We start from the raw sequence: 27266 nt of genomic DNA, 5'->3' as shown, positions 1-27266 counted from the left end.
ACGCAGCATCTCTTAAGTGTGAGCACGGAACATACGAACCTACCTCGCTCGTATCCCCACACGAGAGTAGTAGGATATGAACCTCTCTGCTCATATCATCACGTGTTTACCACCATCCATTAACCCACCCGCTCATGGCACAACATCCCCTGATCCAAGTCTCACATCACAGCATGATAACAAAAACAAGAAAAGCACACTACGCTACACAAGGTACATACTCAAGCTGGTCTTAGGGATTCCAATGCTTCCACGAACTTGCCCGCTCGTGGTCCAACTCTACGAACCTCCCCGCTCGTAGTCCAACTCTATAGACCTCCCCGCCTATAGTCCAACACACGTGATCCACTAGCTACGAACCTCCCCGCTCGCAGCATCTCTCAAGTGTGAGCACGGAACATACGAACCTACCTCGTTCGTATCCCCACACGAGAGTAACATGATATAAACCTCCTCGCTCATATCATCACGTGTTCATTACCAGTCATGAACCTACCCGCTCATGACAACATCAAGCATATCCCAAACCAGGACCAACACAACAAGTCATGCAAAACATATCACAACGGACCCTGCCACTACACCATTTCCTAGCGCAGCCTAAGCGCTGCTAGGCAAAATAGCAGTACAAACCGCCTGACGGTTCCACATCACCGTCGGGCGCCACAACTGTAACATCCCGTCAAGGTATTACGAATTTAATAAATTAAATCAAAGTAAAATAATTACACTGCATTTAGTAATACCTCATTTCCCAAAAACACGGGAAATTTAAAACTTTAAATATACGAGTTATAAAACCAGGAGTCCATAATTCATAAAACTGAAATAAAAGTCAATGGCTCCTGCCAAGTTTACATAATCCTCATAAGGATAAAATAATAAACAAAATACATATGTATATACATAATATCCCATGCTAGCCCTCGCTCTGAGTCTAAGCATCTCCTGGCCCACCTGTCACATCATCTGCTCCCGGTTAACAAGTTATTCGATTATCGCCACACACACACAGAAAGGGTGAGCTATGCACAAAATATATATAAAGAAACATGAGAATAAATATGTTTCCCAACCCAAAATAACATAACTAATTTCATATTTCATAATCACCCAACCATGACCCCATAGTCCTTCATGAGTCATATGCATGAACTAGGTCTTGGGACTTCCCTGTGCTCCCACGAAACTGACTCATTCGTGGTCCAACCCTGTGAGCTTATCCCGCTCATAGTCCTGCCCTACAGACTCCTCGCCTGTAGTATAAACATCCAAGTCTTACACTTGGACCCTGGCACGCACGCAATCACCATACTATGGACTCCTCGCCCAATAGTAGCTGACGGGAACATCACAGTTCCTTGCCCATCGTGCGCCCGACACATGTAATCACCATACTAAGGACTCCTTGCCCATTAGTAGTCGACGGGAACTCAACCAATTCCATGCCCATCATGTGTCCAACCACCGAGCACATCCCAAACCCCTAATGGACTTAGTCCTTCAAGCCCACCCATCACAACACACGCATATACAATCTAAGTATGGCATAACAACCAAACACACTCACAAGCACATAGAAACATAGTAAATCGCATAAACTCGCTTAGGCTAGGGACACCTCGCCCAAGCTAGACCCTCAATCTCGCTTAGGCTAGTCCACCTCGCCTAAGCGAGTTTAACTCATCAACCAAAACACATCATCTCGCTTAGGCGAGATCCTCTCGCTTGGGCGAGCCACACGTTCGCCCAAACACCCATGCCCATCTCGCCTGGGCTAAAACACAAGCAAAACACCATACACGACCAAGACATCTTGCTTAGGCGAGGTCATCTTGCCTGGGCGACACACTGATTCGCTCAAAATCAATAAACCCCTCGCCTGGACGAGGAATCGCGCTCAACACACTCCACTCCCTCGCTATCTCGCTTAGGCGAACCCCACTCGCTTGAGCGAGTGTATGAGTCGCTTAAAACCAAAGCTAATCGCCTGAGCGAGAACCTCAAGCGAGGTGAGAACATGAGTCCCTGCATGTCTCGCCTAGGCGAGTCCCACCCGCCAGAACGAGAAATGCAGGTTCTGCACTGTTTTCGCACCCAAGCACTTCATCAGCGACCCAAAAACGCTCCCAAAACCCACCAATTCAATTGTCAACATTACACTCACAAAATGCAAGGTACAATTGCCATACAGACTCCCATTCCCACATTTCATACCATAAAAACATACACAACACAAAATAGTCATCATAAGCACCAATTCACATGAAATTCCCAATCCAACAGTGCCAAATACACATCCCCTAATTTCTAGAGATGGCAAATAAACCCGTGCCCGTGGGTATCACCCGAACCCGTCCCCGTTTTGATGGGGAATCCCCGCTTTGACTGGGTATGGGTATGGGTATGGGTAATACCCGAAATTTTCAACTGGGGATGGGGATGGGGATGGGGATATATATATACCCGCCCAAATACCCGTCCCCGCTTAAATTACTAAACTATTTATAATTTATTAAATAATCTAAAAAATATATATAAATAAATAATATATTTACACATAAAATATAATATAATATAATATAGTATATATACATATAAATAAAATATACTTTTATATATATATATATATATATATATATATATATATTTACACATATACATGTAATATAATATAATATAATATAATATACATATAATATATATACATAATAATATAATATAATATATATAATATATACGTATAAAACAAATTAATCATTTAACTAGTGAGATCTTTTATAAACAAATTTATAACATTACAAATTTATAAAAATTTAAAAGAAATATATATATATATATATATATATATATATATATATATATATATATATAAACATAAAATATCTACGCATATACATATAATATATATACATAATAATATAATATATATTATTATATTTATATTATTATATAATATAATATAATATATACTTAAAATAAATATATATCTATATATATATATATATATATATATATATATATATATATATATATATATATATATATATATATATATATATATATATATATATATAAACATAAGATATCCACACATATAATATATATACATAGTAATAATAATATAATATATAATATAATATAATATATATAAATAATTATATATATATATATATATATATATATATATATATATATATAAACATAAGATATCCACACATATAATATATATATACATAGTAATATTATATAATATAATATAATATAATATATATATATATATATATATATATATATATATATATATATATATATATATATATATATATATATATATATATATATATAACATATTTCTCATTCTCTTTGTTTTTTGTTATACACTTTGTTTACTCTCTCAATTGTCTGGTTTGTTTTTCAAGATTTAATTTTGAAGGTAATTTTTCTTCTTCTTATTACATAATTTTTACTCTCTGTACATGGTTATGTTCAAATAGGTGTTCCTCAATTTCATTCTATGAAATAATTTTTAGGTTACACATTTGATTATCTTTATTTATTTATTTATTTTCATGAAAATGTTTGACTCTTATTTTGTAGCTCTTCTTTTTGTTACTTTGGTTATACACTTTTTTACTCTCTTTTAATTGTTTGGCTTGTTCTTTAAGGTTTAAGCAGATCTTCAAGGTACTTTTCCTTTTATCATAATCTTAATTATACATTTTTTTTCCGTTATGTTATGTTCAAATGGATATTCTCAAATTTGGGTCACACATTTAATTATCTTTACTCCTTTATGATAATGAATCTGATGAAGAAGGTACATTATATTCTAGTAATTAAAATTTTCAATTTCAATTATTATATCATATCTAATTTTTCATTTTTTTTCTATGTGTAGGTGGATCGAATGCAAATGAAACCACTGATCATTTGTAAAATTAATAAATATTTTGGTTATTATAAAATTTTAGTAATGTGTAATTTTTTAGCTTTTATATAATTATTTGAATTTTATTTAGTTGTTATTTGATACTTTAATTTGAGATTTATACTATTATAATATTTTTCTTAATATTTGACATCATGAAAATCAAAAAGAGTATGTTATTTTAATATTGAATATTTTGATAGTATCATGATTCCGTTGGTGTGATTTTTAAATTTTTTTTATAAAAAATATTTAATTGATATATGGAACAATAAAAAAATGGGTATGGGTATGGGTATAAGAAAATACCCGTTACCCGGTGGGGATGGGGATGGGTCAAAAGTTGTATACCCGTTGGGTTTGGGGATGGGGATGGGGATGAATTTTTATTATGGGGATGGGGATGGGATCATGATACCCGTACCCGCCCCGCCCCGTTGCCATCCCTACTAATTTCCCTCGTAAAGAACTCGAAAATTCATGGCAAAACAACATCCCAAGCATACAATCTAACCAAAAGCATATAATTGCAATTCAGCTCCCCTAACCTGGATTGATTGCTCAACAATTGTGAAGGCAGACCCCCTTGACTTAAAATCCTTTCTTGCTTCAACCCTTGCGCCTCAAAACTCAGTTCACCCTCTCAAACTCGTGCTCCTCTCTCAAGCCAATTCCAGAAATGCCAAAACCCTTCCCTTTACCTAATTTTTGGCTTTTATATGTGCCTTTAAGATAGGTATTAAAAATAAAACGAGTTTTGGGCCTTTAAATTTCCTCTTCAATATTACTTATTTAATAAATTCCCAGCCCCTTGGCTGCCCATTTTGCTAGGCTTTTCTTCACCCCTTCACCTTCATATAACCACTATTAGTTAGCAAAAACAAAACTTATTATTTGCCCACCAAGGTTTGAACCCATGACCTTCCACTCATAAGGCCATCTCACAACCACTATGCCAAATCACATTTGATGATATTCACAAATCAACAATAGTTTACAATACTAATCACATACCCACACATATCCTTAAAATCAATAACAAAACAATCACACATAATTGACATACTTAGGACTCGAACACAAGTCCTCTCACACAACCAAAGTACTCTAAACCATTTGAGCTAGCACTTTTCCACATCACATTAAACAACAATTAATGTCATAAAGGCGTCTTCTACTCGCATTTATTAATTAATTAATTAATTAATTTCCCGGGTCTTACAACAACTCACAAGACATCCCTGTTTCCCACTATCGCCTGGCAGTTCACTCTACAACGCCATGCTCTACACCACAATGTGACACTACTGGTTTTAGGTACTCTAATTCATTTCATAGAATTCAACCATTCAATTCTCAAACATCCAGAAATCGACATACATATTCATATATTCCACATAAGACACAATCAAAGCTATATACTTACTTCACATGCCCTCACAATTCCATTACAATTAAAGTATGATTATCATGTTCCCATACTTTCCCAAAACTCGTCATGATCATGCAACACTCGATCATACTGATATCATCAATAGTGGCCTTTTTCACACACTTATAACATCATTCATTCAAACTAACATATATAGGTTCATTTATTCAACATGTATCAGCAAGCACCGCCAAAAACATACTCATCAATCACACATCTTTTTATTTATATATATACATTCATCAATCAAGGTCATACCAGCACTTGAGCACACTTAATCATCCATTAGTAATCATACTATTAGGTAATTCAAACAACCAATCATGTAGTGAAGAACAACATGTTGTGAAACACCTTCCAAAATTTCACCTAAATTGGACGGTTAACGAAGCGGAAAATGCAATTTTACGAAAACTGCGCAGAATAGAAAAATCGGTGGCGCCTGGCGGCATGAAACTAGTGCCGGGCGGTTCTTGTTCCACAAAAATTATGAAAAACAGCATTTTTCGTGAATCAGACACTACACCTCACTGGTATGGCGCCTGGTGGCAAATGGGTTACCGACAGGCGGTTGCTGCTGTTCCAGGAACCCAGAAATCCTCCCCGCACCTACGAACCTTATTCCAACCCCTACAATTCTGATTCCCTTCGATTTTAGACTCCATACTCACAACTCAAGTGTTTAGGTTTGCAATTTATTTCATACAACTTCCAATTCCATTCCGATTACAACACATAATAGTCACATACAATGCACACTAACAAATTTCCAAAAGTAGCGATTACTCTTGTGCCAAATAACATAAACAACCAAGAACAGCTTCACACCGCCTGGCCGGCCATGTCATAACAAAACCCAGTAATTAGGTCACTCCTGATGCGTCGCCTGGCGGCATCCTCATGCCCGCCAAGCTGTTTCTGGGCGAAAACCCAAAAAATTACGAAAAATAGTGCAAAAGCAAGGGAAAATCCATGCAATCATACTATGGCAAGGCACATTCTTTCATACACATTCCAGAATACCCAAAATAGCTCCCCTTACCTGGAATTCGCACTCCAATTGGTCCTCTAACCCTTGTCCTTATGATGTCCAAGAGTTTCCTTTTTCTTCTTCACACAAAACTCAACTCTACCTCTCCCAAAATGCCAATGACTCCTCTGCAATCCTCCCTTGCCAATACTCTCAACTACAATCCCGTTTTCCCTCACTCTCCCCAATTTCACTAACTCTTAATTACTCCTTAATGAATGTTAATGCTCCAAAAATGAAAATTAATATTAATCCTATGGTTAATTGCTATTCAAAGCCAATTATGGCTATTCTCTACCTTTCTTGGCTGCCCCTTTTGCAGCTAGGGTTTCTATGTCTCTTCATTACCAGGCAAAAAGAGAAACTTAATCAAAAAGGAATTTAGTTTTGTTCTTAGCAAGGTTTGAACCCACAACCACTCAATTGTCAAGTCAAGTGCTTAACCAATTTAACCAACCATGTTTCATGATAATTCCTAAAATTTTAGGATTACATTATCACGTCTCACATTCAAATATACATTAAAAAAATACACAAGTTAAAACAACATACAAATGGCATACATAGGACTTGAACCCAAGTCCTCTCACATAATCAAAGTACTTTCAACCACTTGAGCTAGTACTTTTCCACATCATAATAATCCGCATTAAATGCCTTAAAGGCTCCTATTACCCACATGTAATAAATAATTATTTAATTAATTATTTAAATTTCTCGGGACTTACATTCTTCGTGCCCCCGCGCCGCGCCAAGTGTTCAAACTTAGGCCTAATGCGAAACCCATATGTACATTGATCGTGCAATACTTCACAAGTGGGATCATACCAACACTAATGCACCGGATCCACTCAGAACTCCGCAGTTAAGCGTGCTTAGGCGAGAGTAGTACTAGGATGGGTGACCTCTTGAGAAGTCCTCGTGTTGCACCTCTTTTTTACGTTATTTTCTTTTCCTACGTTCTTTTAATCACTATTTTTTTTGCAACCAAATCCTAAATTATCACCTAAATGATTCCAACTGACTACTACAAAAATCTCTTCAGACAAAAACAACCCACCTCACGTCCCGTGCCTCCGCCCCACGCCAAGTGTTCAAACTTAGGGTCAATGCGAAACCCATATGTACAATGATCGTGCAATACTTCACAGGTGCGATCATACAAGCACTAATGCACCAGATCCCATCAGAACTCCGTAGTTCAGCATGAGTAGTACTAGGATGAGTGACCTCCTGGGAAGACCTCTTATTGCACCTCTTTTTTACGTTATTCTCTTTTCCTACGTCCTTCTCATCACTATGTTTTTTTTTTGCAATCAAATCCTAAATTATCACCTAAATCATTCCAACTGACTACTACCAAAATCTCTTCAGACCAAAACAACCCACCTCACGTCCCCGTGCCCCCGCGCCGAGCCAAGTCTTCAAACTTAGGCCCAATGCGAAACCCATTTGTACATTGATCGTGCAATGCTTCACAGGTGCGATCATACCAGCACTAATGCACCGGATCCCATCAGAACTCCGCAGTTAAGTGTGCTTGGTCGAGAGTAGTACTAAGATGGGTGACCTCTTGGGAAGTCCTCGTGTTGCACCTCTTTTTTACGTTATTTTCTTTTCCTACGTTCTTTTCATCACTGTTTTTTTTGCAATCAAATCCTAAATTATCACCTAAATCATTCCAACTGACTACTACCAAAATCTCTTCAGACCAAAACAACCCACCTCACGTCCCAGTGCCTCCGCGCCGCGCCAAGTGTTCAAAGTTAGGCCCAATGCGAAACCCATATGTACATTGATCGTGCAATACTTCACAGGTGCGATCATACCAGCACTAATGCACCGGATCCCATCAGAACTCCGTAGGTAAGCGTGCTTGGGCGAGAGTAGTACTAGGATGGGTGACCTCCTGGGAAGTTCTCGTGTTGCACCTCTTTTTTACGTTATTTTCTTTTCCTACGTTCTTTTCATCACTATTTTTTTTTGCAATCAAATCCTAAATTATCACCTAAATGATTCCAACTGACTACTACCAAAATCTCTTACGACCAAAACAACCCAGCTCACGTCCCCGTGCCCCCGCGCCGTGCCAAGTGTTCAAACTTAGGCCCAATGCGAAACCCATATGTACATTGATTGTGCCATACTTCACGGGTGCAATCATACCAGCACTAATCCACCGGATCCCATCAGAACTTCGCAGTGAAGCGTGCTTGGGCGAGAGTAGTAATAGGATGGGTGACTTGCTGGGAAGTCCTCGTGTTGCACCTCTTTTTCACGTTATTTTCTTTTCCTACGTTCTTTTCATCACTGTTTTTTTTTTGCAATCAAATTCTAAATTATCACCTAAATATTTCCAACTGACTACTTCCAAAATCTCTTCAGATCAAAACAACCCACCTCACGTCCCAGTGCCCCCGCGTCGCGCCAAGTGTTCAATCTTAGCCCAATGCGAAACCCATATGTACATTGATCGTGCAATACTTCACAGGTGCTATCAAACCAGCACTAATGCACCGGATCCCATCAGAACTCCGCAGTTAAGCGTGCTTGGGCGCGAGTTGTACTAGGATGGGTGACGTCCTGGGAAGTCCTCGTGTTGCACCTCTTTTTTACGTTATTTTCTTTTCCTACGTTCTGTTCATCACTGTTTTTTTTTTGCAATCAAATCCTAAATTATCACCTAAATCATTCCAACTGACTACTACCAAAATATCTTCAGACCAAAACAACCCACCTCACGTCCCCGCGCCCCTGCGCCGCGCCAAGTGTTCAAACTTAGGCCCAATGCGAAACCCATATGTACATTGATCGTGCAATACTTCACACGTGCGATCATACCAGCACTAATACACCGGAATCCATCAGAACTCCGCAGTTAAGCGTGCTTGGGCGAGAGTAGTAGTAGGATGGGTGACCTCCTGAGAAGTCCTCGTGTTGCACCACTTTTTTACGTTATTATCTTTCCCTACGTTCTTTTCATCACTGTTTTTTTCTGCACTCAAATCCTAAATTATCACCTAAATCATTCCAACTGACTACTACCAAAATCTCTTCAGACCAAAACAACCCACCTCACGTCCCCGTGCCCCCGCGCCGAGCCAAGTCTTCAAACTTAGGCCCAATGCGAAACCCATATAAACATTGATCGTGCAAGGCTTCACAGGTGCGATCATACCAGCACTAATGCACCGGATCCCATCAGAACTCCGCAGTTAAGCGTGCTTGGGCGAGAGTAGTACTAGGATGGGTGACCTCCTGAGAAGTCCTCGTGTTGCACCTCTTTTTTACGTTATTTTCTTTCCCTACGTCCTGTTCATCACTGTTTTTTTCTGCACTCAAATCCTAAATTATCACCTAAATCATTCCAACTGACTACTACCAAAATCTCTTCAGACCAAAACAACCCACCTCACGTCCCCGTGCCCCCGCGCCGAGCCAAGTCTTCAAACTTAGGCCCAATGCGAAACCCATATGTACATTGATCGTGCAATGCTTCACAGTTGCGATCATACCAGCACTAATACACCGGAATCCATCAGAACTCCGCAGTTAAGCGTGCTTGGGCGAGAGTAGTAGTAGGATGGGTGACCTCCTGAGAAGTCCTCGTGTTGCACCTCTTTTTTACGTTATTTTCTTTCCCTACGTTCTTTTCATCACTGTTTTTTTCTGCACTCAAATCCTAAATTATCACCTAAATCATTCCAACTGACTACTACCAAAATCTCTTCAGACCAAAACAACCCACCTCACGTCCCCGTGCCCCCGTGCCGAGCCAAGTCTTCAAACTTAGGCCCAATGCGAAACCCATATGTACATTGATCGTGCAATGCTTCACAGGTGCGATCATACCAGCACTAATCCACCGGATCCCATTAGAACTTCGCAGTTAAGCGTGCTTGGGCGAGAGTAGTAATAGGATGGGTGACGTCCTGGGAAGTCCTCGTGTTGCACCTCTTTTTTACGTTATTTTCTTTTCCTACGTTCTTTTCATCACTATTTTTTCTTTTTGCAATCAAATCCTAAATTATCACCTAAATCATTCCAACTGACTACTACCAAAATATCTTCAGACCAAAACAACCCACCTCACGTCCCCGTGCCCCTGCGCCGCGCCAAGTGTTCAAACTTAGGCCCAATGCGAAACCCATATGTACATTGATCGTGCAATACTTCACAAGTGCGATCATACCAGCACTAATACACCGGAATCCATCAGAACTCCGCAGTTAAGCGTGCTTGGGCGAGAGTAGTAGTAGGATGGGTGACCTCCTGAGAAGTCCTCGTGTTGCACCACTTTTTTACGTTATTATCTTTCCCTACGTTCTTTTCATCACTGTTTTTTTCTGCACTCAAATCCTAAATTATCACCTAAATCATTCCAACTGACTACTACCAAAATCTCTTCAAACCAAAACAACCCACCTCACGTCCCCGTGCCCCCGCGCCGAGCCAAGTCTTCAAACTTAGGCCCAATGCGAAACCCATATAAACATTGATCGTGCAAGGCTTCACAGGTGCGATCATACCAGCACTAATGCACCGGATCCCATCAGAACTCCGTAGTTAAGCGTGCTTGGTCGAGAGTAGTACTAAGATGGGTGACCTCCTGGGAAGTCCTCGTGTTGCACCTCTTTTTTACGTTATTTTCTTTTCCTACGTTCTTTTCATCACTGTTTTTTTTTTTGCAATCAAATCCTAAATTATCACCTAAATCATTCCAACTGACTACTACCAAAATCTCTTCAGACCAAAACAACCCACCTCACGTCCCAGTGCCTCCGCGCCGCGCCAAGTGTTCAAAGTTAGGCCCAATGCGAAACCCATATGTACATTGATCGTGCAATACTTCACAGGTGCGATCATACCAGCACTAATGCACCGGATCCCATCAGAACTCCGTAGGTAAGCGTGCTTGGGCTAGAGTAGTACTAGGATGGGTGACCTCCTGGGAAGTCCTCGTGTTGCACCTCTTTTTTACGTTATTATCTTTCCCTACGTTCTTTTCATCACTGTTTTTTTCTGCACTCAAATCCTAAATTATCACCTAAATCATTCCAACTGACTACTACCAAAATCTCTTCAGACCAAAACAACCCACCTCACGTCCCCGTGCCCCCGTGCCGAGCCAAGTCTTCAAACTTAGGCCTAATGCGAAACCCATATGTACATTGATCGTGCAATACTTCACAGGTGCGATCATTCCAGCACTAATGCACCGGATCCCATCAGAACTCCGTAGGTCAGCGTGCTTGGGCGAGAGTAGTACTAGGATGGGTGACCTCATGGGAAGTCCTCGTGTTGCACCTCTTTTTTAAGTTATTTTCTTTTCCTACGTTCTTTTCATCACTATTTTTTTTTGCAATCAAATCCTAAATTATCACCTAAATGATTCCAACTGACTACTACTAAAATCTCTTCAGACCAAAACAACCCAGCTCACATACCCGTGCCCCCGCGCCGTGCCAAGTGTTCAAACTTAGGCCCAATGCGAAACCCATATGTACATTGATCGTGCCATACTTCACGGGTGCGATCATACCAGCACTAATCCACCGGATCCCATCAGAACTTCGCAGTTAAGCGTGCTTGGGCGAGAGTAGTAATAGGATGGGTGACGTCTTGGGAAGTCCTCGTGTTGCACCCCTTTTTTACGTTATTTTCTTTTCCTACGTTCTGTTCATCACTGTTTTTTTTTTGCAATCAAATCCTAAATTATCACCTAAATCATTCCAACTGACTACTACCAAAATATCTTCAGACCAAAACAACCCACCTCACGTCCCCGTGCCCCTGCGCCGCGCCAAGTGTTCAAACTTAGGCCCAATGCGAAACCCATATGTACATTGATCGTGCAATGCTTCACAGGTGCGATCATACCAGCACTAATCCACCGGATCCCATCAGAACTTCGCAGTTAAGCGTGCTTGGGCGAGAGTAGTAATAGGATGGGTGACGTCCTGGGAAGTCCTCGTGTTGCACCTCTTTTTTACGTTATTTTCTTTTCCTACGTTCTGTTCATCACTGTTTTTTTTTGCAATCAAATCCTAAATTATCACCTAAATCTTTCCAACTGACTACTTCCAAAATCTCTTCAGACCAAAACAACCAACCTCACGTCCCAGTGCCCCCGCGCCGCGCCAATTGTTCAATCTTAGCCTAATGCGAAACCCATATGTACATTGATCGTGCAATACTTCACAGGTGCTATCAAACCAGCACTAATGCACCAGATCCCATCAGAACTCCGCAGTTAAGCGTGCTTGGGCGCGAGTTGTACTAGGATGGGTGACGTCCTGGGAAGTCCTCGTGTTGCACCTCTTTGTTACGTTATTTTCTTTTCCTACGTTCTGTTCATCACTGTTTTTTTTTTTGCAATCAAATCCTAAATTATCACCTAAATCATTCCAACTGACTACTACCAAAATATCTTCAGACCAAAACAACCCACCTCACGTCCCCGTGCCCCTGCGTCGCGCCAAGTGTTCAAACTTAGGCCCAATGCGAAACCCATATGTACATTGATCGTGCAATACTTCACAGGTGCGATCATACCGGCACTAATACACCGGAATCCATCAGAACTCTGTAGTTAAGCGTGCTTGGGCGAGAGTAGTAGTAGGATGGGTGACCTCTTGAGAAGTCCTCGTGTTGCACCTCTTTTTTACGTTATTTTCTTTCCCTACGTTCTTTTCATCACTATTTTTTTCTGCACTCAAATCCTAAATTATCACCTAAATCATTCCAACTGACTACTACCAAAATCTCTTCAGACCAAAACAACCCACCTCACGTCCCAGTGCCCCCGCGCCGCGCCAAGTGTTCAATCTTAGCCCAATGCGAAACCCATATGTACATTGATCGTGCAATACTTCACAGGTGCTATCAAACCAGCACTAATGCACCGGATCCCATCAGAACTCCGCAGTTAAGCGTGCTTGGGCGCGAGTTGTACTAGGATGGGTGACGTCCTGGGAAGTCCTCGTGTTGCACCTCTTTTTTAAGTTATTTTCTTTTCCTACGTTTTGTTCATCACTGTTTTTTTTTTTTGCAATCAAATCCTAAATTATCACCTAAATCTTTCCAACTGACTACTTCCAAAATCTCTTCAGACCAAAACAACCCACCTCACGTCCCAGTGCCCCCGCGCCGCGCCAATTGTTCAATCTTAGCCCAATGCGAAACCCATATGTACATTGATCGTGCAATACTTCACAGGTGCTATCAAACCAGCACTAATGCACCAGATCCCATCAGAACTCCGCAGTTAAGCGTGCTTGGGCGCGAGTTGTACTAGGATGGGTGACGTCCTGGGAAGTCCTCGTGTTGCACCTCTTTGTTACGTTATTTTCTTTTCCTACGTTCTGTTCATCACTGTTTTTTTTTTTGCAATCAAATCCTAAATTATCACCTAAATCATTCCAACTGACTACTACCAAAATATCTTCAGACCAAAACAACCCACCTCACGTCCCCGTGCCCCTGCGTCGCGCCAAGTGTTCAAACTTAGGCCCAATGCGAAACCCATATGTACATTGATCGTGCAATACTTCACAGGTGCGATCATACCGGCACTAATACACCGGAATCCATCAGAACTCTGTAGTTAAGCGTGCTTGGGCGAGAGTAGTAGTAGGATGGGTGACCTCTTGAGAAGTCCTCGTGTTGCACCTCTTTTTTACGTTATTTTCTTTCCCTACGTTCTTTTCATCACTATTTTTTTCTGCACTCAAATCCTAAATTATCACCTAAATCATTCCAACTGACTACTACCAAAATCTCTTCAGACCAAAACAACCCACCTCACGTCCCAGTGCCCCCGCGCCGCGCCAAGTGTTCAATCTTAGCCCAATGCGAAACCCATATGTACATTGATCGTGCAATACTTCACAGGTGCTATCAAACCAGCACTAATGCACCGGATCCCATCAGAACTCCGCAGTTAAGCGTGCTTGGGCGCGAGTTGTACTAGGATGGGTGACGTCCTGGGAAGTCCTCGTGTTGCACCTCTTTTTTAAGTTATTTTCTTTTCCTACGTTTTGTTCATCACTGTTTTTTTTTTGCAATCAAATCCTAAATTATCACCTAAATCATTCCAACTGACTACTACCAAAATCTCTTCAGACCAAAACAACCCACCTCACGTCCCAGTGCCTCCGCGCCGCGCCAAGTGTTCAAAGTTAGGCCCAATGCGAAACCCATATGTACATTGATCGTGCAATACTTCACAGGTGTGATCATACCAGCACTAATGCACCGGATCCCATCAGAACTCCGTAGGTAAGCGTGCTTGGGCGAGAGTAGTACTAGGATGGGTGACCTCCTGGGAAGTCCTCGTGTTGCACCTCTTTTTTACGTTATTTTATTTTCTTACGTTCTTTTCATCACTATTTTTTTTTGCAATCAAATCCTAAATTATCACCTAAATGATTCCAACTGACTACTACTAAAATCTCTTCAGACCAAAACAACCCCCCTCACGTCCCCGCGCCCCCGCGCCGTGCCAAGTGTTCAAACTTAGGCCCAATGCGAAACCCATATGTACATTGATCGTGCCATACTTCACGGGTGCGATCATACCAGCACTAATCCACCGGATCCCATCAGAACTTCGCAGTTAAGCGTGCTTGGGCGAGAGTAGTAATAGGATGGGTGACGTCCTGGGAAGTCCTCGTGTTGCACCTCTTTTTTACGTTATTTTTTTTTCCTACGTTCTGTTCATCACTGTTTTTTTTTTTGCAATCAAATCCTAAATTATCACCTAAATCTTTCCAACTGACTACTTCCAAAATCTCTTCAGACCAAAACAACCCACCTCACGTCCCAGTGCCCCCGCGCCGCGCCAAGTGTTCAATCTTAGCCCAATGCGAAACCCATATGTACATTGATCGTGCAATACTTCACAGGTGCTATCAAACCAGCACTAATGCACCGGATCCCATCAGAACTCCGCAGTTAAGCGCGCTTGGGCGCGAGTTGTACTAGGATGGGTGACGTCCTGGGAAGTCCTCGTGTTGCACCTCTTTTTTACGTTATTTTCTTTTCCTACGTTTTGTTCATCACTGTTTTTTTTTTGCAATCAAATCCTAAATTATCACCTAAATCATTCCAACTGACTACTACCAAAATATCTTCAGACCAAAACAACCCACCTCACGTCCCCGTGCCCCTGCGCCGCGCCAAGTGTTCAAACTTAGGCCCAATGCGAAACCCATATGTACATTAATCGTGCAATACTTCACAGGTGCGATCATACCGGCACTAATACACCGGAATCCATCAGAACTCCGTAGTTAAGCGTGCTTGGGCGAGAGTAGTAGTAGGATGGGTGACCTCTTGAGAAGTCCTCGTGTTGCACCTCTTTTTTACGTTATTTTCTTTCCCTACGTTCTTTTCATCACTGTTTTTTTCTGCACTCAAATCCTAAATTATCACCTAAATCTTTCCAACTGACTACTTCCAAAATCTCTTCAGACCAAAACAACCCACCTCACGTCCCAGTGCCCCCGCGCCGCGCCAAGTGTTCAATCTTAGCCCAATGCGAAACCCATATGTACATTGATCGTGCAATACTTCACAGGTGCTATCAAACCAGCACTAATGCACCGGATCCCATCAGAACTCCGCAGTTAAGCGTGCTTGGGCGCGAGTTGTACTAGGATGGGTGACGTCCTGGGAAGTCCTCGTGTTGCACCTCTTTTTTAAGTTATTTTCTTTTCCTACGTTTTGTTCATCACTGTTTTTTTTTGCAATCAAATCCTAAATTATCACCTAAATCATTCCAACTGACTACTACCAAAATCTCTTCAGACCAAAACAACCCACCTCACGTCCCAGTGCCTCCGCGCCGCGCCAAGTGTTCAAACTTAGGCCCAATGCGAAACCCATATGTACATTGATCGTGCAATACTTCACAGGTGTGATCATACCAGCACTAATGCATCGGATCCCATCAGAACTCCGTAGGTAAGCGTGCTTGGGCGAGAGTAGTACTAGGATGGGTGACCTCCTGGGAAGTCCTCGTGTTGCACCTCTTTTTTACGTTATTTTATTTTCTTACGTTCTTTTCATCACTATTTTTTTTTGCAATCAAATCCTAAATTATCACCTAAATGATTCCAACTGACTACTACTAAAATCTCTTCAGACCAAAACAACCCCCCTCACGTCCCCGCGCCCCCGCGCCGTGCCAAGTGTTCAAACTTAGGCCCAATGCGAAACCCATATGTACATTGATCGTGCCATACTTCACGGGTGCGATCATACCAGCACTAATCCACCGGATCCCATCAGAACTTTGCAGTTAAGCGTGCTTGGGCGAGAGTAGTAATAGGATGGGTGACGTCCTGGGAAGTCCTCGTGTTGCACCTCTTTTTTACGTTATTTTTTTTCCTACGTTCTGTTCATCACTGTTTTTTTTTTTTGCAATCAAATCCTAAATTATCACCTAAATCTTTCCAACTGACTACTTCCAAAATCTCTTCAGACCAAAACAACCCACCTCACGTCCCAGTGCCCCCGCGCCGCGCCAAGTGTTCAATCTTAGCCCAATGCGAAACCCATATGTACATTGATCGTGCAATACTTCACAGGTGCTATCAAACCAGCACTAATGCACCGGATCCCATCAGAACTCCGCAGTTAAGCGCGCTTGGGCGCGAGTTGTACTAGGATGGGTGACGTCCTGGGAAGTCCTCGTGTTGCACCTCTTTTTTACGTTATTTTATTTTCTTACGTTCTTTTCATCACTATTTTTTTTTGCAATCAAATCCTAAATTATCACCTAAATGATTCCAACTGACTACTACTAAAATCTCTTCAGACCAAAACAACCCCCCTCACGTCCCCGCGCCCCCGCACCGTGCCAAGTGTTCAAACTTAGGCCCAATGCGAAACCCATATGTACATTGATCGTGCCATACTTCACGGGTGCGATCATACCAGCACTAATCCACCGGATCCCATCAGAACTTCGCAGTTAAGCGTGCTTGGGCGAGAGTAGTAATAGGATGGGTGACGTCCTGGGAAGTCCTCGTGTTGCACCTCTTTTTTACGTTATTTTTTTTTCCTACGTTCTGTTCATCACTGTTTTTTTTTGCAATCAAATCCTAAATTATCACCTAAATCTTTCCAACTGACTATTTCCAAAATCTCTTCAGACCAAAACAACCCACCTCACGTCCAGTGCCCCCGCGCCGCGCCAAGTGTTCAATCTTAGCCCAATGCGAAACCCATATGTACATTGATCGTGCAATACTTCACAGGTGCTATCAAACCAGCACTAATGCACCGGATCCCATCAGAACTCCGCAGTTAAGCGCGCTTGGGCGCGAGTTGTACTAGGATGGGTGACGTCCTGGGAAGTCCTCGTGTTGCACCTCTTTTTTACGTTATTTTCTTTTCCTACGTTTTGTTCATCACTGTTTTTTTTTTGCAATCAAATCCTAAATTATCACCTAAATCATTCCAACTGACTACTACCAAAATATCTTCAGACCAAAACAACCCACCTCACGTCCCCGTGCCCCTGCGCCGCGCCAAGTGTTCAAACTTAGGCCCAATGCGAAACCCATATGTACATTGATCGTGCAATACTTCACAGGTGCGATCATACCGGCACTAATACACCGGAATCCATCAGAACTCCGTAGTTAAGCGTGCTTGGGCGAGAGTAGTAGTAGGATGGGTGACCTCTTGAGAAGTCCTCGTGTTGCACCTCTTTTTTACGTTATTTTCTTTCCCTACGTTCTTTTCATCACTGTTTTTTTCTGCACTCAAATCCTAAATTATCACCTAAATCTTTCCAACTGACTACTTCCAAAATCTCTTCAGACCAAAACAACCCACCTCACGTCCCAGTGCCCCCGCGCCGCGCCAAGTGTTCAATCTTAGCCCAATGCGAAACCCATATGTACATTGATCGTGCAATACTTCACAGGTGCTATCAAACCAGCACTAATGCACCGGATCCCATCAGAACTCCGCAGTTAAGCGTGCTTGGGCGCGAGTTGTACTAGGATGGGTGACGTCCTGGGAAGTCCTCGTGTTGCACCTCTTTTTTAAGTTATTTTCTTTTCCTACGTTTTGTTCATCACTGTTTTTTTTTGCAATCAAATCCTAAATTATCACCTAAATCATTCCAACTGACTACTACCAAAATCTCTTCAGACCAAAACAACCCACCTCACGTCCCAGTGCCTCCGCGCCGCGCCAAGTGTTCAAACTTAGGCCCAATGCGAAACCCATATGTACATTGATCGTGCAATACTTCACAGGTGTGATCATACCAGCACTAATGCATCGGATCCCATCAGAACTCCGTAGGTAAGCGTGCTTGGGCGAGAGTAGTACTAGGATGGGTGACCTCTTGGGAAGTCCTCGTGTTGCACCTCTTTTTTACGTTATTTTATTTTCTTACGTTCTTTTCATCACTATTTTTTTTTGCAATCAAATCCTAAATTATCACCTAAATGATTCCAACTGACTACTACTAAAATCTCTTCAGACCAAAACAACCCCCCTCACGTCCCCGCGCCCCCGCGCCGTGCCAAGTGTTCAAACTTAGGCCCAATGCGAAACCCATATGTACATTGATCGTGCCATACTTCACGGGTGCGATCATACCAGCACTAATCCACCGGATCCCATCAGAACTTTGCAGTTAAGCGTGCTTGGGCGAGAGTAGTAATAGGATGGGTGACGTCCTGGGAAGTCCTCGTGTTGCACCTCTTTTTTACGTTATTTTTTTTCCTACGTTCTGTTCATCACTGTTTTTTTTTTTTGCAATCAAATCCTAAATTATCACCTAAATCTTTCCAACTGACTACTTCCAAAATCTCTTCAGACCAAAACAACCCACCTCACGTCCCAGTGCCCCCGCGCCGCGCCAAGTGTTCAATCTTAGCCCAATGCGAAACCCATATGTACATTGATCGTGCAATACTTCACAGGTGCTATCAAACCAGCACTAATGCACCGGATCCCATCAGAACTCCGCAGTTAAGCGCGCTTGGGCGCGAGTTGTACTAGGATGGGTGACGTCCTGGGAAGTCCTCGTGTTGCACCTCTTTTTTACGTTATTTTCTTTTCCTACGTTCTGTTCATCACTGTTTTTTTTTTGCAATCAAATCCTAAATTATCACCTAAATCATTCCAACTGACTACTACCAAAATATCTTCAGACCAAAACAACCCACCTCACGTCCCCGTGCCCCTGCGCCGCGCCAAGTGTTCAAACTTAGGCCCAATGCGAAACCCATATGTACATTGATCGTGCAATACTTCACAGGTGCTATCAAACCAGCACTAATGCACCGGATCCCATCAGAACTCCGCAGTTAAGCGCGCTTGGGCGCGAGTTGTACTAGGATGGGTGACGTCCTGGGAAGTCCTCGTGTTGCACCTCTTTTTTACGTTATTTTCTTTTCCTACGTTCTGTTCATCACTGTTTTTTTTTTGCAATCAAATCCTAAATTATCACCTAAATCATTCCAACTGACTACTACCAAAATATCTTCAGACCAAAACAACCCACCTCACGTCCCCGTGCCCCTGCGCCGCGCCAAGTGTTCAAACTTAGGCCCAATGCGAAACCCATATGTACATTGATCGTGCAATACTTCACAGGTGCGATCATACCGACACTAATACACCGGAATCCATCAGAACTCCGTAGTTAAGCGTGCTTGGGCGAGAGTAGTAGTAGGATGGGTGACCTCTTGAGAAGTCCTCGTGTTGCACCTCTTTTTTACGTTATTTTCTTTCCCTACGTTCTTTTCATCACTATTTTTTTCTGCACTCAAATCCTAAATTATCACCTAAATCTTTCCAACTGACTACTTCCAAAATCTCTTCAGACCAAAACAACCCACCTCACGTCCCAGTGCCCCCGCGCCGCGCCAAGTGTTCAATCTTAGCCCAATGCGAAACCCATATGTACATTGATCGTGCAATACTTCACAGGTGCTATCAAACCAGCACTAATGCACCGGATCCCATCAGAACTCCGCAGTTAAGCGCGCTTGGGCGCGAGTTGTACTAGGATGGGTGACGTCCTGGGAAGTCCTCGTGTTGCACCTCTTTTTTACGTTATTTTCTTTTCCTACGTTCTGTTCATCACTGTTTTTTTTTTTTGCAATCAAATCCTAAATTATCACCTAAATCATTCCAACTGACTACTACCAAAATATCTTCAGACCAAAACAACCCACCTCACGTCCCCGTGCCCCTGCGCCGCGCCAAGTGTTCAAACTTAGGCCCAATGCGAAACCCATATGTACATTGATCGTGCAATACTTCACAGGTGCGATCATACCGGCACTAATACACCGGAATCCATCAGAACTCCGTAGTTAAGCGTGCTTGGGCGAGAGTAGTAGTAGGATGGGTGACCTCTTGAGAAGTCCTCGTGTTGCACCTCTTTTTTACGTTATTTTCTTTCCCTATGTTCTTTTCATCACTGTTTTTTTCTGCACTCAAATCCTAAATTATCACCTAAATCTTTCCAACTGACTACTTCCAAAATCTCTTCAGACCAAAACAACCCACCTCACGTCCCAGTGCCCCCGCGCCGCGCCAAGTGTTCAATCTTAGCCCAATGCGAAACCCATATGTACATTGATCGTGCAATACTTCACAGGTGCTATCAAACCAGCACTAATGCACCGGATCCCATCAGAACTCCGCAGTTAAGCGTGCTTGGGCGCGAGTTGTACTAGGATGGGTGACGTCCTGGGAAGTCCTCGTGTTGCACCTCTTTTTTAAGTTATTTTCTTTTCCTACGTTTTGTTCATCACTGTTTTTTTTTTGCAATCAAATCCTAAATTATCACCTAAATCATTCCAACTGACTACTACCAAAATCTCTTCAGACCAAAACAACCCACCTCACGTCCCAGTGCCTCCGCGCCGCGCCAAGTGTTCAAAGTTAGGCCCAATGCGAAACCCATATGTACATTGATCGTGCAATACTTCACAGGTGTGATCATACCAGCACTAATGCACCGGATCCCATCAGAACTCCGTAGGTAAGCGTGCTTGGGCGAGAGTAGTACTAGGATGGGTGACCTCCTGGGAAGTCCTCGTGTTGCACCTCTTTTTTACGTTATTTTCTTTTCTTACGTTCTTTTCATCACTATTTTTTTTTGCAATCAAATCCTAAATTATCACCTAAATGATTCCAACTGACTACTACTAAAATCTCTTCAGACCAAAACAACCCCCCTCACGTGCCCGCGCCCCCGCGCCGTGCCAAGTGTTCAAACTTAGGCCCAATGCGAAACCCATATGTACATTGATCGTGCCATACTTCACGGGTGCGATCATACCAGCACTAATCCACCGGATCCCATCAGAACTTCGCAGTTAAGCGTGCTTGGGCGAGAGTAGTAATAGGATGGGTGACGTCCTGGGAAGTCCTCGTGTTGCACCTCTTTTTTACGTTATTTTTTTTCCTACGTTCTGTTCATCACTGTTTTTTTTTTTGCAATCAAATCCTAAATTATCACCTAAATCTTTCCAACTGACTACTTCCAAAATCTCTTCAGACCAAAACAACCCACCTCACGTCCCAGTGCCCCCGCGCCGCGCCATGTGTTCAATCTTAGCCCAATGCGAAACCCATATGTACATTGATCGTGCAATACTTCACAGGTGCTATCAAACCAGCACTAATGCACCGGATCCCATCAGAACTCCGCAGTTAAGCGCGCTTGGGCGCGAGTTGTACTAGGATGGGTGACGTCCTGGGAAGTCCTCGTGTTGCACCTCTTTTTTACGTTACTTTCTTTTCCTACGTTCTGTTCATCACTGTTTTTTTTTTTGCAATCAAATCCTAAATTATCACCTAAATCATTCCAACTGACTACTACCAAAATATCTTCAGACCAAAACAACCCACCTCACGTCCCCGTGCCCCTGCGCCGCGCCAAGTGTTCAAACTTAGGCCCAATGCGAAACCCATATGTACATTGATCGTGCAATACTTCACAGGTGCGATCATACCGGCACTAATACACCGGAATCCATCAGAACTCCGTAGTTAAGCGTGCTTGGGCGAGAGTAGTAGTAGGATGGGTGACCTCTTGAGAAGTCCTCGTGTTGCACCTCTTTTTTACGTTATTTTCTTTCCCTACGTTCTTTTCATCACTGTTTTTTTCTGCACTCAAATCCTAAATTATCACCTAAATCATTCCAACTGACTACTACCAAAATCTCTTCAGACCAAAACAACCCACCTCACGTCCCCGTGCCCCCGCGCCGAGCCAAGTCTTCAAACTTAGGCCCAATGCGAAACCCATATGTACATTGATCGTGCAATGCTTCACAGGTGCGATCATACCAGCACTAATGCACCGGATCCCATCAGAACTCCGCAGTTAAGCGTGCTTGGTCGAGAGTAGTACTAAGATGGGTGACCTTTTGGGAAGTCCTCGTGTTGCACCTCTTTTTTATGTTATTTTCTTTTCCTACGTTCTTTTCATCACTGTTTTTTTTTTGCAATCAAATCCAAAATTATCACCTAAATCATTCCAACTGACTACTACCAAAATCTCTTCAGACCAAAACAACCCACGTCACGTCCCAGTGCCTCTGCGCCGCGCCAAGTGTTCAAAGTTAGGCCCAATGCGAAACCCATATGTACATTGATCGTGCAATACTTCACAGGTGCGATCATTCCAGCACTAATGCACCGGATCCCATCAGAACTCCGTAGGTAAGCGTGCTTGGGCGAGAGTAGTACTAGGATGGGTGACCTCCTGGGAAGTCCTCGTGTTGCACCTCTTTTTTACGTTATTTTCTTTTCCTACGTTCTTTTCATCACTATTTTTTTTTGCAATCAAATCCTAAATTATCACCTAAATGATTCCAACTGACTACTACTAAAATCTCTTCAGACCAAAACAACCCAGCTCACGTCCCCGCGCCCCCGCGCCGTGCCAAGTATTCAAACTTAGGCCCAATGCGAAACCCATATGTACATTGATCGTGCCATACTTCACGGGTGCGATCATACCAGCACTAATCCACCGGATCCCATCAGAACTTCGCAGTTAAGCGTGCTTGGGCGAGAGTAGTAATAGGATGGGTGACGTCCTGGGAAGTCCTCGTGTTGCACCTCTTTTTTACGTTATTTTCTTTTCCTACGTTCTGTTCATCACTGTTTTTTTTTTGCAATCAAATCCTAAATTATCACCTAAATCATTCCAACTGACTACTACCAAAATATCTTCAGACCAAAACAACCCACCTCACGTCCCCGTGCCCCTGCGCCGCGCCAAGTGTTCAAAGTTAGGCCCAATGCGAAACCCATATGTACATTGATCGTGCAATACTTCACACGTGCGATCATACCAGCACTAATACACCGGAATCCATCAGAACTCCGCAGTTAAGCGTGCTTGGGCGAGAGTATTAGTAGGATGGGTGACCTCCTGAGAGATCCTCGTGTTGCACCTCTTTTTTACGTTATTTTCTTTCCCTACGTTCTTTTCATCACTGTTTTTTTCTGCACTCAAATCCTAAATTATCACCTAAATCATTCCAACTGACTACTACCAAAATCTCTTCAGACCAAAACAACCCACCTCACGTCCCCGTGCCCCCGCGCGGAGCCAAGTCTTCAAACATAGGCCCAATGCGAAACCCATATGTACATTGATCGTGCAATGCTTCACAGGTGCGATCATACCAGCACTAATGCACCGGATCCCATCAGAACTCCGCAGTTAAGCGTGCTTGGTCGAGAGTAGTACGAAGATGGGTGACCTCCTGGGAAGTCCTCGTGTTGCACCTCTTTTTTACGTTATTTTCTTTTCCTACGTTCTTTTCATCACTGTTTTTTTTTTGCAATCAAATCCTAAATTATCACCTAAATCATTCCAACTGACTACTACCAAAATCTCTTCAGACCAAAACAACCCACCTCACGTCCCAGTGCCTCCGCGCCGCGCCAAGTGTTCAAAGTTAGGCCCAATGCGAAACCCATATGTACATTGATCGTGCAATACTTCACAGGTGCGATCATACCAGCACTAATGCACCGGATCCCATCAGAACTCCGTAGGTAAGCGTGCTTGGGCGAGAGTAGTACTAGGATGGGTGACCTCCTGGGAAGTCCTCGTGTTGCACCTCTTTTTTACGTTATTTTCTTTTCCTACGTTCTTTTCATCACTATTTTTTTTTGCAATCAAATCGTAAATTATCACCTAAATGATTCCAACTGACTACTACTAAAATCTCTTCAGACCAAAACAACCCAGCTCACGTCCCCGCGCCCCCACGCCGTGCCAAGTGTTCAAACTTAGGCCCAATGCGAAACCCATATGTACATTGATCGTGCCATACTTCACGGGTGCGATCATACCAGCACTAATCCACCGGATCCCATCAGAACTTCGCAGTTAAGCGTGCTTGCGCGAGAGTAGTAATAGGATGGGTGACTTGCTGGGATGTCCTCGTGTTGTACCTCTTTTTCACGTTATTTTCTTTCCCTACGTTCTGTTCATCACTGTCTTTTTTTTGCAATCAAATCCTAAATTATCACCTAAATCATTCCAACTGACTACTACCAAAATATCTTCAGACCAAAACAACCCACCTCACGTCCCCGTGCCCCTGCGCCGCGCCAAGTGTTCAAACTTAGGCCCAATGCGAAACCCATATGTACATTGATCGTGCAATACTTCACACGTGCGATCATACCAGCACTAATACACCGGAATCCATCAGAACTCCGCAGTTAAGCGTGCTTGGGCGAGAGTATTAGTAGGATGGGTGACCTCCTGAGAGATCCTCGTGTTGCACCTCTTTTTTACGTTATTTTCTTTCCCTACGTTCTTTTCATCACTGTTTTTTTCTGCACTCAAATCCTAAATTATCACCTAAATCATTCCAACTGACTACTACCAAAATCTCTTCAGACCAAAACAACCCACCTCACGTCCCCGTGCCCCCGCGCGGAGCCAAGTCTTCAAACATAGGCCCAATGCGAAACCCATATGTACATTGATCGTGCAATGCTTCACAGGTGCGATCATACCAGCACTAATGCACCGGATCCCATCAGAACTCCGCAGTTAAGCGTGCTTGGTCGAGAGTAGTACGAAGATGGGTGACCTCCTGGGAAGTCCTCGTGTTGCACCTATTTTTTACGTTATTTTCTTTTCCTACGTTCTTTTCATCACTGTTTTTTTTTTTGCAATCAAATCCTAAATTATCACCTAAATCATTCCAACTGACTACTACCAAAATCTCTTCAGACCAAAACAACCCACCTCACGTCCCAGTGCCTCCGCGCCGCGCCAAGTGTTCAAAGTTAGGCCCAATGCGAAACCCATATGTACATTGATCGTGCAATACTTCACAGGTGCGATCATACCAGCACTAATGCACCGGATCCCATCAGAACTCCGTAGGTAAGCGTGCTTGGGCGAGAGTAGTACTAGGATGGGTGACCTCCTGGGAAGTCCTCGTGTTGCACCTCTTTTTTACGTTATTTTCTTTTCCTACGTTCTTTTCATCACTATTTTTTTTTGCAATCAAATCGTAAATTATCACCTAAATGATTCCAACTGACTACTACTAAAATCTCTTCAGACCAAAACAACCCAGCTCACGTCCCCGCGCCCCCACGCCGTGCCAAGTGTTCAAACTTAGGCCCAATGCGAAACCCATATGTACATTGATCGTGCCATACTTCACGGGTGCGATCATACCAGCACTAATCCACCGGATCCCATCAGAACTTCGCAGTTAAGCGAGCTTGCGCGAGAGTAGTAATAGGATGGGTGACTTGCTGGGATGTCCTCGTGTTGTACCTCTTTTTCACGTTATTTTCTTTCCCTACGTTCTTTTCATCACTGTTTTTTTCTGCACTCAAATCCTAAATTATCACCTAAATCATTCCAACTGACTACTACCAAAATCTCTTCAGACCAAAACAACCCACCTCACGTCCCCGTGCCCCCGCGCCGAGCCAAGTCTTCAAACTTAGGCCCAATGCGAAACCCATATGTACATTGATCGTGCAATGCTTCACAGGTGCGATCATACCAGCACTAATGCACCGGATCCCATCAGAACTCCGCAGTTAAGCATGCTTGGTCGAGAGTAGTACTAAGATGGGTGACCTCTTGGGAAGTCCTCGTGTTGCACCTCTTTTTTACGTTATTTTCTTTTCCTACGTTCTTTTCATCACTGTTTTTTTTTTTTGCAATCAAATCCTAAATTATCACCTAAATCATTCCAACTGACTACTACCAAAATCTCTTCAGACCAAAACAACCCACCTCACGTCCCAGTGCCTCCGCGCCGCGCCAAGTGTTCAAACTTAGGCCCAATGCGAAACCCATATGTACATTGATCGTGCAATACTTCACAGGTGCAATCATTCCAGCACTAATGCACCGGATCCCATCAGAACTCCGTAGGTAAGCGTGCTTGGGCGAGAGTAGTACTAGGATGGGTGACCTCTTGGGAAGTCCTCGTGTTGCACCTCTTTTTTACGTTATTTTCTTTTCCTACGTTCTTTTCATCACTATTTTTTTTTTGCAATCAAATCCTAAATTATCACCTAAATGATTCCAACTGACTACTACTAAAATCTCTTCAGACCAAAACAACCCAGCTCACGTCCCCGCGCCCCCGCGCCGTGCCAAGTGTTCAAACTTAGGCCCAATGCGAAACCCATATGTACATTGATCGTGCCATACTTCACGGGTGCGATCATACCAGCACTAATCCACCGGATCCCATCAGAACTTCGCAGTTAAGCGTGCTTGGGCGAGAGTAGTAATAGGATGGGTGACGTCCTGGGAAGTCCTCGTGTTGCACCTCTTTTTTACGTTATTTTCTTTTCCTACGTTCTGTTCATCA

At 42.8% G+C, this 27266-nt stretch overlaps 26 non-coding genes and 33 pseudogenes across 26 annotated transcripts; all 59 read left to right on the top strand.

Moving 5' to 3' along the window:
• The first annotated feature begins 7207 nt into the window (after positions 1-7207).
• On the top strand, positions 7208-7326 carry LOC114170839 (5S ribosomal RNA; annotated as a pseudogene).
• A 546-nt stretch (positions 7327-7872) lies between these two features.
• On the top strand, positions 7873-7991 carry LOC114170807 (5S ribosomal RNA). The gene has a single exon (XR_003601186.2). It is a non-coding gene; the product is annotated as a 5S ribosomal RNA (ribosomal RNA).
• A 217-nt stretch (positions 7992-8208) lies between these two features.
• LOC114170782 (5S ribosomal RNA) lies at positions 8209-8327 on the top strand. Its single transcript, XR_003601162.2, has one exon. It is a non-coding gene; the product is annotated as a 5S ribosomal RNA (ribosomal RNA).
• A 218-nt stretch (positions 8328-8545) lies between these two features.
• LOC114170843 (5S ribosomal RNA) lies at positions 8546-8664 on the top strand (annotated as a pseudogene).
• Positions 8665-8882: 218 nt separating this feature from the next.
• On the top strand, positions 8883-9001 carry LOC114170824 (5S ribosomal RNA; annotated as a pseudogene).
• Positions 9002-9220: 219 nt separating this feature from the next.
• Positions 9221-9339, top strand: LOC114170775 (5S ribosomal RNA; annotated as a pseudogene).
• Positions 9340-9557: 218 nt separating this feature from the next.
• On the top strand, positions 9558-9676 carry LOC114170781 (5S ribosomal RNA). The gene has a single exon (XR_003601161.2). It is a non-coding gene; the product is annotated as a 5S ribosomal RNA (ribosomal RNA).
• A 218-nt stretch (positions 9677-9894) lies between these two features.
• LOC114170841 (5S ribosomal RNA) lies at positions 9895-10013 on the top strand. The gene has a single exon (XR_014987267.1). It is a non-coding gene; the product is annotated as a 5S ribosomal RNA (ribosomal RNA).
• A 218-nt stretch (positions 10014-10231) lies between these two features.
• On the top strand, positions 10232-10350 carry LOC114170823 (5S ribosomal RNA; annotated as a pseudogene).
• A 221-nt stretch (positions 10351-10571) lies between these two features.
• Positions 10572-10690, top strand: LOC114170774 (5S ribosomal RNA; annotated as a pseudogene).
• Positions 10691-10908: 218 nt separating this feature from the next.
• On the top strand, positions 10909-11027 carry LOC114170780 (5S ribosomal RNA). The gene has a single exon (XR_003601160.2). It is a non-coding gene; the product is annotated as a 5S ribosomal RNA (ribosomal RNA).
• A 220-nt stretch (positions 11028-11247) lies between these two features.
• LOC114170840 (5S ribosomal RNA) lies at positions 11248-11366 on the top strand. The gene has a single exon (XR_014987244.1). It is a non-coding gene; the product is annotated as a 5S ribosomal RNA (ribosomal RNA).
• A 218-nt stretch (positions 11367-11584) lies between these two features.
• LOC114170822 (5S ribosomal RNA) lies at positions 11585-11703 on the top strand. Its single transcript, XR_003601201.2, has one exon. It is a non-coding gene; the product is annotated as a 5S ribosomal RNA (ribosomal RNA).
• A 218-nt stretch (positions 11704-11921) lies between these two features.
• On the top strand, positions 11922-12040 carry LOC114170773 (5S ribosomal RNA; annotated as a pseudogene).
• A 219-nt stretch (positions 12041-12259) lies between these two features.
• On the top strand, positions 12260-12378 carry LOC114170821 (5S ribosomal RNA; annotated as a pseudogene).
• Positions 12379-12595: 217 nt separating this feature from the next.
• On the top strand, positions 12596-12714 carry LOC114170810 (5S ribosomal RNA; annotated as a pseudogene).
• A 220-nt stretch (positions 12715-12934) lies between these two features.
• Positions 12935-13053, top strand: LOC114170814 (5S ribosomal RNA). The gene has a single exon (XR_003601193.2). It is a non-coding gene; the product is annotated as a 5S ribosomal RNA (ribosomal RNA).
• Positions 13054-13270: 217 nt separating this feature from the next.
• Positions 13271-13389, top strand: LOC114170804 (5S ribosomal RNA; annotated as a pseudogene).
• A 220-nt stretch (positions 13390-13609) lies between these two features.
• Positions 13610-13728, top strand: LOC114170785 (5S ribosomal RNA; annotated as a pseudogene).
• Positions 13729-13948: 220 nt separating this feature from the next.
• Positions 13949-14067, top strand: LOC114170827 (5S ribosomal RNA). Its single transcript, XR_003601206.2, has one exon. It is a non-coding gene; the product is annotated as a 5S ribosomal RNA (ribosomal RNA).
• Positions 14068-14284: 217 nt separating this feature from the next.
• Positions 14285-14403, top strand: LOC114170765 (5S ribosomal RNA; annotated as a pseudogene).
• Positions 14404-14622: 219 nt separating this feature from the next.
• Positions 14623-14741, top strand: LOC114170847 (5S ribosomal RNA). Its single transcript, XR_014987157.1, has one exon. It is a non-coding gene; the product is annotated as a 5S ribosomal RNA (ribosomal RNA).
• A 218-nt stretch (positions 14742-14959) lies between these two features.
• On the top strand, positions 14960-15078 carry LOC114170834 (5S ribosomal RNA; annotated as a pseudogene).
• A 219-nt stretch (positions 15079-15297) lies between these two features.
• LOC114170771 (5S ribosomal RNA) lies at positions 15298-15416 on the top strand (annotated as a pseudogene).
• A 219-nt stretch (positions 15417-15635) lies between these two features.
• On the top strand, positions 15636-15754 carry LOC114170832 (5S ribosomal RNA). Its single transcript, XR_003601212.2, has one exon. It is a non-coding gene; the product is annotated as a 5S ribosomal RNA (ribosomal RNA).
• Positions 15755-15971: 217 nt separating this feature from the next.
• On the top strand, positions 15972-16090 carry LOC114170831 (5S ribosomal RNA; annotated as a pseudogene).
• A 218-nt stretch (positions 16091-16308) lies between these two features.
• Positions 16309-16427, top strand: LOC114170798 (5S ribosomal RNA). Its single transcript, XR_003601177.2, has one exon. It is a non-coding gene; the product is annotated as a 5S ribosomal RNA (ribosomal RNA).
• A 218-nt stretch (positions 16428-16645) lies between these two features.
• LOC114170818 (5S ribosomal RNA) lies at positions 16646-16764 on the top strand (annotated as a pseudogene).
• A 219-nt stretch (positions 16765-16983) lies between these two features.
• On the top strand, positions 16984-17102 carry LOC114170835 (5S ribosomal RNA; annotated as a pseudogene).
• A 218-nt stretch (positions 17103-17320) lies between these two features.
• On the top strand, positions 17321-17439 carry LOC114170762 (5S ribosomal RNA; annotated as a pseudogene).
• A 216-nt stretch (positions 17440-17655) lies between these two features.
• LOC114170802 (5S ribosomal RNA) lies at positions 17656-17774 on the top strand (annotated as a pseudogene).
• A 219-nt stretch (positions 17775-17993) lies between these two features.
• On the top strand, positions 17994-18112 carry LOC114170797 (5S ribosomal RNA). Its single transcript, XR_003601176.2, has one exon. It is a non-coding gene; the product is annotated as a 5S ribosomal RNA (ribosomal RNA).
• A 217-nt stretch (positions 18113-18329) lies between these two features.
• On the top strand, positions 18330-18448 carry LOC114170816 (5S ribosomal RNA; annotated as a pseudogene).
• A 218-nt stretch (positions 18449-18666) lies between these two features.
• Positions 18667-18785, top strand: LOC114170764 (5S ribosomal RNA). The gene has a single exon (XR_003601145.2). It is a non-coding gene; the product is annotated as a 5S ribosomal RNA (ribosomal RNA).
• Positions 18786-19003: 218 nt separating this feature from the next.
• On the top strand, positions 19004-19122 carry LOC114170825 (5S ribosomal RNA; annotated as a pseudogene).
• Positions 19123-19341: 219 nt separating this feature from the next.
• On the top strand, positions 19342-19460 carry LOC114170794 (5S ribosomal RNA; annotated as a pseudogene).
• A 219-nt stretch (positions 19461-19679) lies between these two features.
• On the top strand, positions 19680-19798 carry LOC114170812 (5S ribosomal RNA; annotated as a pseudogene).
• Positions 19799-20017: 219 nt separating this feature from the next.
• LOC114170793 (5S ribosomal RNA) lies at positions 20018-20136 on the top strand. Its single transcript, XR_003601173.2, has one exon. It is a non-coding gene; the product is annotated as a 5S ribosomal RNA (ribosomal RNA).
• A 217-nt stretch (positions 20137-20353) lies between these two features.
• On the top strand, positions 20354-20472 carry LOC114170829 (5S ribosomal RNA; annotated as a pseudogene).
• Positions 20473-20693: 221 nt separating this feature from the next.
• On the top strand, positions 20694-20812 carry LOC114170792 (5S ribosomal RNA). Its single transcript, XR_003601172.2, has one exon. It is a non-coding gene; the product is annotated as a 5S ribosomal RNA (ribosomal RNA).
• A 217-nt stretch (positions 20813-21029) lies between these two features.
• LOC114170761 (5S ribosomal RNA) lies at positions 21030-21148 on the top strand (annotated as a pseudogene).
• A 219-nt stretch (positions 21149-21367) lies between these two features.
• LOC114170759 (5S ribosomal RNA) lies at positions 21368-21486 on the top strand. Its single transcript, XR_003601140.2, has one exon. It is a non-coding gene; the product is annotated as a 5S ribosomal RNA (ribosomal RNA).
• Positions 21487-21704: 218 nt separating this feature from the next.
• LOC114170791 (5S ribosomal RNA) lies at positions 21705-21823 on the top strand (annotated as a pseudogene).
• A 218-nt stretch (positions 21824-22041) lies between these two features.
• LOC114170790 (5S ribosomal RNA) lies at positions 22042-22160 on the top strand (annotated as a pseudogene).
• A 220-nt stretch (positions 22161-22380) lies between these two features.
• LOC114170828 (5S ribosomal RNA) lies at positions 22381-22499 on the top strand. The gene has a single exon (XR_003601207.2). It is a non-coding gene; the product is annotated as a 5S ribosomal RNA (ribosomal RNA).
• Positions 22500-22717: 218 nt separating this feature from the next.
• LOC114170813 (5S ribosomal RNA) lies at positions 22718-22836 on the top strand. The gene has a single exon (XR_003601192.2). It is a non-coding gene; the product is annotated as a 5S ribosomal RNA (ribosomal RNA).
• A 219-nt stretch (positions 22837-23055) lies between these two features.
• Positions 23056-23174, top strand: LOC114170815 (5S ribosomal RNA). Its single transcript, XR_003601194.2, has one exon. It is a non-coding gene; the product is annotated as a 5S ribosomal RNA (ribosomal RNA).
• A 218-nt stretch (positions 23175-23392) lies between these two features.
• LOC114170820 (5S ribosomal RNA) lies at positions 23393-23511 on the top strand (annotated as a pseudogene).
• Positions 23512-23730: 219 nt separating this feature from the next.
• On the top strand, positions 23731-23849 carry LOC114170789 (5S ribosomal RNA; annotated as a pseudogene).
• A 218-nt stretch (positions 23850-24067) lies between these two features.
• Positions 24068-24186, top strand: LOC114170817 (5S ribosomal RNA). Its single transcript, XR_003601196.2, has one exon. It is a non-coding gene; the product is annotated as a 5S ribosomal RNA (ribosomal RNA).
• A 219-nt stretch (positions 24187-24405) lies between these two features.
• On the top strand, positions 24406-24524 carry LOC114170758 (5S ribosomal RNA). The gene has a single exon (XR_003601139.2). It is a non-coding gene; the product is annotated as a 5S ribosomal RNA (ribosomal RNA).
• A 218-nt stretch (positions 24525-24742) lies between these two features.
• On the top strand, positions 24743-24861 carry LOC114170805 (5S ribosomal RNA; annotated as a pseudogene).
• Positions 24862-25080: 219 nt separating this feature from the next.
• LOC114170787 (5S ribosomal RNA) lies at positions 25081-25199 on the top strand (annotated as a pseudogene).
• Positions 25200-25417: 218 nt separating this feature from the next.
• On the top strand, positions 25418-25536 carry LOC114170838 (5S ribosomal RNA). Its single transcript, XR_003601217.2, has one exon. It is a non-coding gene; the product is annotated as a 5S ribosomal RNA (ribosomal RNA).
• Positions 25537-25756: 220 nt separating this feature from the next.
• Positions 25757-25875, top strand: LOC114170767 (5S ribosomal RNA). Its single transcript, XR_003601148.2, has one exon. It is a non-coding gene; the product is annotated as a 5S ribosomal RNA (ribosomal RNA).
• A 218-nt stretch (positions 25876-26093) lies between these two features.
• LOC114170757 (5S ribosomal RNA) lies at positions 26094-26212 on the top strand (annotated as a pseudogene).
• Positions 26213-26430: 218 nt separating this feature from the next.
• On the top strand, positions 26431-26549 carry LOC114170801 (5S ribosomal RNA). The gene has a single exon (XR_003601181.2). It is a non-coding gene; the product is annotated as a 5S ribosomal RNA (ribosomal RNA).
• A 221-nt stretch (positions 26550-26770) lies between these two features.
• Positions 26771-26889, top strand: LOC114170833 (5S ribosomal RNA). Its single transcript, XR_003601213.2, has one exon. It is a non-coding gene; the product is annotated as a 5S ribosomal RNA (ribosomal RNA).
• Positions 26890-27108: 219 nt separating this feature from the next.
• LOC114170788 (5S ribosomal RNA) lies at positions 27109-27227 on the top strand (annotated as a pseudogene).
• Positions 27228-27266: the final 39 nt, after the last annotated feature.

Source organism: Vigna unguiculata, chromosome 11 (assembly GCF_037176805.1).
Source record: "Vigna unguiculata cultivar grain cowpea cultivar isolate G323 ecotype 2 chromosome 11, ASM3717680v1, whole genome shotgun sequence".
NCBI classification, from domain to species: domain Eukaryota; kingdom Viridiplantae; phylum Streptophyta; class Magnoliopsida; order Fabales; family Fabaceae; genus Vigna; species Vigna unguiculata.
Note: the sequence above shows the minus strand (reverse complement) of the source record. Positions and strands in the feature narration are given on the sequence as shown.